This window comes from Neopelma chrysocephalum, unplaced genomic scaffold (assembly GCF_003984885.1).
Source record: "Neopelma chrysocephalum unplaced genomic scaffold, ASM398488v2 Primary Assembly neopelma1_70, whole genome shotgun sequence".
Lineage (NCBI taxonomy): Eukaryota > Metazoa > Chordata > Aves > Passeriformes > Pipridae > Neopelma > Neopelma chrysocephalum.
Window position 1 is genome coordinate 8,725,708 of NW_020897730.1, and position 8,229 is coordinate 8,733,936.

An 8,229-nucleotide genomic window follows, 5' to 3' on the forward strand; every position below is an offset into this window, starting at 1 on the left:
GCAGCTGCCAAGAGCAAAGGAGCCCGGGAGACAGGCTGTCTGCTCTCAGAGGTCCCCAGGTCTGCTGACTTCAACCCCTCAAGCCCTCACCCTCCAACATTAAGAACTGCAGCTCATAAGGAAAGTTTGCCTCATTAGACACTGTTGGCCTCTGTCCCAGGGGCCTTCTGGGGAAGATTTTTCCTGGTGATATTCTTCCTCCTGAGGAATCACTTATTTAAAGCTTCACCTAAACCTTCCCTGACACAGTGACGAAGCACAAGGGATGTGTGTTTGTTACCTTGTCCTGGACCCTAGCAGATGAGGGCAACTCTCCAAGATGCACGGCAAAGCTCAATAAAATAAATGGTTTAGCAGCAAAACCCGAGGACAGAAAGCTGTCCTTTTCCCCCTCAGGAACATACCTTAGGTATACCTGCCCCATTCTGCTGGAGTCTCCTTCCACAGACTCCTCTCTGGAAGCAGGAGGATGATGTAGGCTTGAATCACTGTCCTCCATACATTTAAGGTTATCTCAGCTCAGAAAAATGATTCCACAATCCTTTGTGTGAGGAGCATTATAAAATCCCGTTAGGTTAGCTACCAGTCTTTAGGCAAGTGCAGTATTGTGAGCGTGCCACTAAAGGAGGAGTCGCACATAGCAAGTTAGATTCATTCCTCACATATTAATAGGCAGCTCTGGTTTCTCACTCCCTCACAGCCAGGAAAATGTCCTGCTAGATCCAGCTGCCCCACGACGGCACCTTTCTGCTCTCAGATATTTGTATTGACACTGTCCGTCATTAGATCCAGTTGCAGCAAGCGGATATGGAAACAGCAAAGAGCAGCAGCAGTTCCCACTCCTTCAGCCCCTGCTCCCCTTCCACCGCCCTGATTTACCGGGGGCTCATAAACACAGCAACAGAGATTTGCCCTGAAACAAAAGCCTAGAGCACGGCAGAAGAGAAGACACACGTTATTCGCTCTCTCTGCAGCCTGACCTGCTGTGCGCTATTAAAAACGAATGCAGCTACTTCTAAAATTACTCAGAGCGTGTATCCCTTGCTACAACTCGCAATTCCGTGCGGGCTGACCCAGGCCAGCAAGGATCTGTCAAAATTTAGGCGAGGGTAAGCACAAGCCGGAGAGAAGGCAGGGGCCGCGATCTGCCTTATCCCCCGCCCATCCTCTCTCCCTCAGTGGCGGAACCGCGCGGGCTCCGCGCCCACCACCGACTTTTGTGCTGGCAAAGCCCGCCGAGCGGGAAGAGAAGCCGGGGCAGGGGGGACGGGGAACCAGGGCAGCCACGGCCGCACACGTCTGTCGCTTCGAAGTTTAATACTGATGGGGTTATAGAGATAAATAATAACAAGACTTAATAAAGTTACGAGCTAGCGCTCGTCCGCCCGGCGCCTCTCCCCAGAGCCCACCCACCTCCGCGGGTCCGCCTCACGCCGAAGCCGAAACCCCTGAGGGCGGCGGGACCGGGCTGGGCGCGGCCCTTCCCGCCCTCCCACGGCACCTGCGACCACGCCTGCCCCTCAGGCAATGCCTCTGTCACCGCCGGCTCGCGGCCGCTCACCGCCAGCCCGGCCCCGCCGCCCCTCAGCCGCTCCCTCACTCACCGCCGCCGCCCGCCTTTGTTGCCGCCGCGGCCGAGGCATTTAAGGCGCTGAGGCGGGGGGGCGGAGGCCGCCGCTCGGGGGAGGCGCCGCCGCCAGCCCGGCTCGCTAGGCGGGCACGGGGCATCCTCCGTACCCGCGCCGTCCTCCCACCACGGCAGAGCTGCGGAGAGGAGGAGCGGTGCGTCTGACCGGCCGCCCCCAGCACAGCACAGCCCAGCACAACCCGGGCACCCCTTCAGCCCGGGCAGCGGTGACACCGGGCTGGGGAGGGTCTCGCTCGGTGCCTCATGTGTCCCCGCGCTCCGCAGCACCCTCGGGTGGGAGCCGCACCGCTGGCCCTGCCCGCCGGCCTCGGGGATCTCGCTCTGGAAAGGCGCAAAAAGCGATCATCCTCTGTTACTGGCACGGGCAGAGCTGCCATCCAGCTCCATCACTACGGGCTCATTTTGAATAGACACTGCAGATACGTCAATACTTCATTAGCGAGCTGCAGGCAACCTCCCCCAGCACCTATTTTAGGGCCGCCCCGGGAGAGCCCTCTGGCCTACGGCTCGCTCGGGTCCACCGAGGGATGCCCGTGGCATGGAAAACGGAGCACATGGCTACTGGCTGGCTTAAAATTGCCTCAGCCTTTAACTGCTTTCAGCCTCTTCCCTGTCAAACGTACAAGCACGAGCAGGGATCTGTGCGTGCAATACATTTTGCCAAACTGTGTACTAGTCAGCGTCCAGGCAAAGTAACCTGATTATTGTGATCATAAAAGCTTGAACTCTGGGTCCTGGCCGTGCAAGCCAAAAACAAAGATCCTGCTTAAATCAGCACCAGTCCCCATTGTGGGCAATCAGGGCTGCAGGACATGGTACATTGTACCTATCCTGGTTGCTGCACTTCCACTGCTCAAGTGGAAAGAGCAAGCAAACTGTTTCAGAGGTGTATCCATGTTTTTCCACCTTGAAAGGAGTCAGCATCTGGTCTGGGGTTATATCCTTCAAGTTTGTGTCCAAAATCAGCATCTCACTGTGCGTTATTCCCACCTTGCCTGGAGATGATGTTCCACTGCACAACGTACCTCTTCTCCCACTGGACAGAGCAAGATCTTCCCAAGGGCTTTCCAACAGCAGAGAAGATGAAACATCTGCAAGGACAAGTAAAGTATTTCCAGATAAACGCTCAGAAAAGAAATAACCCACAGTGTTGTTGCAGAATGCAGGTTCACACTGTACCCCCATCCTTTCCCCAGGTACTCCCGTCAAGGCTGGTACCAGTCTGAACCAGGCTCCAGGAGGGGGAAAACAAAGGGGGAGACACGGCTTTCATGTGTGATGCAGCCAATTCCTGGTTGGAGAGGTCTGCAACCAGGAGAGGGGCTGGATAAGGAGCTCTCTGCAAGCAGTTTGATGCACTGCCTGGGAGAATCAGGGGGGCAGATTCTTGATGCTTGCCTGGACCAGGCTAGGGCACAGGGCTTGGTCCTGGATGGGTTTACATAGAGCACCCTGTGCGCTTCCAGCCCCTTGGCTGAGCGCACTGTTGTTGGAGCATGAGCACCGGAGCTGAGGTTTCACAGCAGGCAGACACTTTCTTGCACAGGCAAAGTTTTTTAGGGCACTTCCTGGCCTTTCTGAGCTGGTTAAACTTTACATATATGCTGAACCCAAAGGCAGATGAGTGTCTGCAGCTTCTTCGAGTAGGGACCTAAGTGAAACAGGCAGTTGGCCAGCCCACATTTACCACTAATTGGGGTATGTTTATGTGGATGTTTGCTCAGAAAGGTTTTAGCCTGGGCCAAGATCCTTCACTGAGCATCTTCCCAGTCCTTTTGCACTTAGATTGTGTGGAGGTAGGTACCTGCTGTCCGTGCAAGGAGCTGCACAAAAGCCTCCTGCCCTTCCCTTCGGGGGCTCCAGGTTGGGAACACTGGTGTGTTCCCCTTTCTGCCTCCCCTCCACCCACTCCTCTCTTGCAGAAGTCCCCTTCTCGCTGGTCCTTGGCTCCATCTCAGGTTCCTCCTGGGCTGCACTGCTTGCAGGATGGATCGTAACAAGTTCACCTGCCTGGATAGCACAGAAATCCCCAAACTACTGTAAGCAGTTCCCCTCCCCTCCTGACACTGTTCATCCCTCCCTTCTTTCTGTACCAAGGTTTCAGACCATGACGGTGCCTGAGGAAGGACCACACATGGTGGAAGGAAACCTTCCCCTACCTTTGGAAATGCTCATAAAATCTGCAGATAACCGAAAACAGTCTGCTGGAGTCCAGGAGCCTCTGGCGGGGGGGTGAACCTCACCCACTCACCTTGCCATGCCCCCAGGGAAGCAGCAGAGGAGACCACAGGGGGAGCAAGGGAGAGCATCCAAATTCCGGAGAGATATGCTGAGCTGTGCTGGCTTTTTCAGGCTCATGACTCCTACCTTCCAGCAGAGCTTCTTTATGGAGAACAAAGCTGGCATCAGCATCTTCATCCGAGCCATTTTTTCCTATGCTGCAGAAGAACTAGCAGTTCAGGGAAAAGTGCTGGGAGTCATAGTCATTGCTCTCTATTTGTCACTCTAAAGAGATGAGCAGACTCAGAAGAGGAACAGGATAAAAAAGTGGCTGTTGTCCTAGCATGCTCTTGTCCTGTACCAGCCACATCCTAGGCCAGTTCAGGGATTCTTGTACCCCCTCAGCGTTGGCAGCTGCTGCTGGATGTCCCAGTGTTACCGATTCTCCAGATTCTCCAGTGTCCAGTGCCCTCAGTGGCTTTGGTGGAAAGCAGCAGGCACATCTGGGTGCTGGCTGAGAGCTTTGCCCCCGGGGCCATATGCATGTGACTTCTAGTCATGATTGAATCAGTGGGGAGGGGGCACAATTACCTGTGCATTGCTAGAAGCCTCCCAGATTAGCACTCAGCTGCTCAATGAAGTGATTAATATTTATGCTTCGTGCATGCTAATATTAGAAGTTCGGGAACAATAGATAATGCTTTTATGGGGCTGTTAAAAAGAATCTCCTTTACTGAGAGGCCTATAAAGGTGGGTTTGAGTGCCTTTTACATGAAAAAATATTTTGTCACATCTTTAATCCCTTAATTCCTTGCTTAAAGCTCTAATAGCTTTATGATAAAAAGTTGCCACCTTCTCAACTGCTTGACCTGACTGTCCTTGAACTGCAGGAAAACCACACATGCTTGGGCAGAGCAGTTGCAGGGAAGTCCCACCATGCTTGGGATGTGCAATGGCAGAAATTTTCTCCTGAAGCTTCTGGCTTCAGCACAGTGAAACCAGCTAACAAAAAATATTGAAACTAATCTCAGAAAACCCACATTGTCCGTCCTTGCTGCCAAAACCTGCATTCTTGACAGAGGTTTGTCTAACGTGGTCCTAAAAACATCTATTGGTGGAGACATGCCAACCTGTGTCTTTTCCAGTGCTTATTTATCTTGCAGTTGGAAAGCTTCTCTCAATGTCTTTTCAAAAATATTATTGCAATTTTTCCCTATCCCCAGTGGGAGACCAATTTACTGCCTTACTCTGTGGTAGTCTTTTATACTCTTAAAGGCTTAACTCATCTCCCTAGTCCTCCTTCCGCTGGATTAACCAATGCCAGTTCACTCTGCCTGTCCTCACAGGTCACATTTCCAAGTTCTCCAGTCTTCCTTGCTGCCCATCTCCAGTTCCTCTCCAGTCAGGCTTTATCTTTTGACACCTGTCCTGAAGCCTGCCCTGGCCTGAGCAGAGGGAAAGGGTTGGATGGGATGTAAAAGTGCACTTCTGTCTGCGTTCTCCATTTCATTTGCTTTGCTCACAGGGGTGTTGTTGGCAGCTTGTGTTCAGCCTGCAATGGTCTGCACTGACCAAGGATTTTTTGGGATGACCAGCACCCAGCCAGCCCCTGGCCAGGATTCCCAGGCAGCAGCAGCAGCCAGACCCCTGCTCAGAGAGGGACGCCGAGCAGAGAGGAGCATGATGCCACTCAGCCTACTTGCCCTCCTGCACACATTTCTCCTCCTGGCCCATTTAGGAACTTTGGATTCTTGCACAGGCAGGATGAGTCTTGTTTTCTTAATTCCCATAGGTGCACTTTCCAGGCAAAAGTGAAGAAAAACAAGAGTTAGACCACGGTGCTTCATCCCTTGGCCAGCTGCAGTCTCCTGGGGCTGAGTGAGGCCACCAGAGCCCATGATTCATTATGCCTATGTTGCATTTATTTCTTTTGTTGGGACATTGCTATTCAATAAAAATGTGACGCATTTGACTATGGCAGGAACGGCAGACCCCAGGCAGCAAGAGCAACCAGAAGGGAGGATGTATAATCCCTGCTGGCACACACGCAGTGTATACACACAGCAACAATTAGGCAGGTTCAGTTGTCTCAGATCACAGTCTCAGATGTTATAAATGCAAGTCCATACACAGCCCAAGCTAAAACAGGCAGATCCCATTTTTTTTTCCTGGAAAATTCTGTGTCACTGAGTTGCCTCCTATAGAAGAAAGCAAAATCTCACTCTGATCCAGGAATTATCTGCCTGCAAATGGGTAGCACAAATCCCAGCAGCCTGTGGGCCAGGCTTTCTTCTCCAATTCTACCTGCAGAAGCACAGAGTTTAGGGTAGCACAGCAGCCTCTGAACTTGCATCCTGTCTTCATCTCTCAGAGGAGGGAGGGGGGCCCAGAGGCTGAGCTGGGATGTGGTTCACCAGGGATGCACCTTTGTCTGCTCAGCTCCCTGTCAGAGCAGCCCAGGTTCCCCTTTGTGCTCAACAGCAGGAGCCACAGCTTGAGGGGAACGTTAAATACATGTCAGTTTAAATACATGGCATGTATTAAATGCAGCAGTCACTTCTCCCTCTGCCCAGACACTTCATGTACCAGGGCTTGGCAGGGTGCTGGATTCACGACACGATCCAGCCCCTAAACAGCAGTTTGAGCAGAGCCCATCACAGCAAGTCACAGAAGTGGGGTTTTCTCCCGTGTGGTTTTGGTCACAGTGACTGACCACACCGGTCCTCTGCCTCCAGGGGCCTGTGCCATGGCCTAGGTGCAGCACAACCCCACATACACTCTTTTATAACCTCGCTGGGCTGTGGTTATAATTTCCCAGCAATCTTGTAGGCACAGCAGTGGGACAGAATGGCATAGGCACAGGCACAGGTAACCCAGCCCGGCTCATCTCCCACCTCCTCCCAGGCTGGCGCAGGAGGAGGTTGCTCCAAAGCCAGATCATGATGCACAGCAACATGCCAATGAGAAAAATCACACCATTCCCTTTGGTGTTATGATCCAGCCAAGCTAAAAATAAACTGCAGGTAGCATTTTCTTTGTTTTCTTCACACAATAGAGAAGATTCAAGTCTGAACAATTAAGACCTAAAATGATTCCTGCAATCAGCATCCTAACATGATTATGTACACTGCTGGTGTCTTCAGCTTCTTCGTTCATGAGTGTAAAGTGAGGAAGAAAATAGCATTGAGCGTTATTTAGGTAAGAGAAAAATTCACATACTTTTAAGCTTAGCAGAATCAGATTACAAGTGACATTTTTCCCCTCACCTCTGCACGTTATCTTGATCGTGGTTAAAAAAACCCGTTAAGTTAGCCTTTCTATGAAAGAAAAGAACTTCGGCAGGAGAACTTGAGGCCCTTGCTGTTGCTACAGAACCCGCTGTCCCCCCAAAACCGATTTTTAGACTGGTTAAGTTCAAGTGTAACTAAAACATCTTTAAATTACTTCTTGCACAAAGCAATAAAGCAATATCATAAGTGTGGATTAAAGTCCAGTGCTGGTGACCCCGTGAGTCATAAACCTACCAAGGCAGCAGCAGGAGGCAATCAGGATTTACTGTGTGAAGCTGTGTGAGTAGAAAGGGACTGGGAGTAGTGGTAATTTCTCCCAAACTCGTTTTCTGGAGGTGAGGTGTACTGCAGCCCCATCAGTGCTCTGGAGGAGGGGGATGTCTTCCTTGGAGCACAGTCAACAGTTTGGGAGGTCGAGAGATGAGCAAGAGAAATTTCCTTGAACAAGAGTAGAGTTCCCTGGCCCAGACTCATGGGCAAGAGGAGACTCCTTGCAGAATCTGTGTTATTTCTCACAGATGCTTGTTTTTTCAGGCTGGCAGGAAGAGTGCAGTTGCCTGCAGCCAGTACACGGTGAGTGTTCATTCCTGTGGGTCAGCAGAGGTCGGTGGCCATCCTTTAAAGATTTCCTGCCTGCAGAAGAGCTGCCCTTCCCTCTGCACACATGGGAGTGTAGCCATCATACCCAAGATATGATTGTCAGCGGTCCTCAGTCAGACTTTGGTTGAAGATAGCCCCAAAACTTTGTTTTTGTTGTGGTAATCCAGACTCTGGATATCTTTGGATTACCTCCCTGGCTCAGCTCCAAGAGCAGCAGTTTGCTTCTGTGCAAAATCAGCCCAAATCTGCCTGACTTGCACTGAAGCAAGTGAAGAGCTTTCACACACTCTGCTCTACCACTGTGTGGGGTCTCTTAAGTGTTTGTGTTTGGGCTTTTTTTTTTTTCTTGGAGAGGAGAGGAAGCAGCAGCCTTCCCTATGGAGGTAAATTGCACAGCCCTGGAGTAGTAACACACCAAACCCCTTGCTTCTCCTCTCTGTACTATAAAACCACCACAGGTCAAAGATAAAA

General features: G+C 51.5%; 1 protein-coding gene across 2 annotated transcripts in view; it reads right to left on the minus strand.

Annotated features, from left to right (window-relative positions):
• The window catches only part of ST6GAL1 (ST6 beta-galactoside alpha-2,6-sialyltransferase 1), a 40,913-nt gene extending 39,227 nt beyond the window's left edge, over window positions 1–1,686 (minus strand). Inside the window, exon 1 of one of the 2 annotated variants that reach the window (XM_027686096.1) lies at window positions 1,605–1,686. The gene's annotated coding sequence lies outside the window, so the exon portion shown is untranslated. Of the gene's footprint in view, window positions 1–1,561 lie in introns of both variants that reach the window. The other variant, XM_027686093.1, reaches the window with a different exon arrangement.
• Between the last annotated feature and the right edge of the window lie 6,543 nt (window positions 1,687–8,229).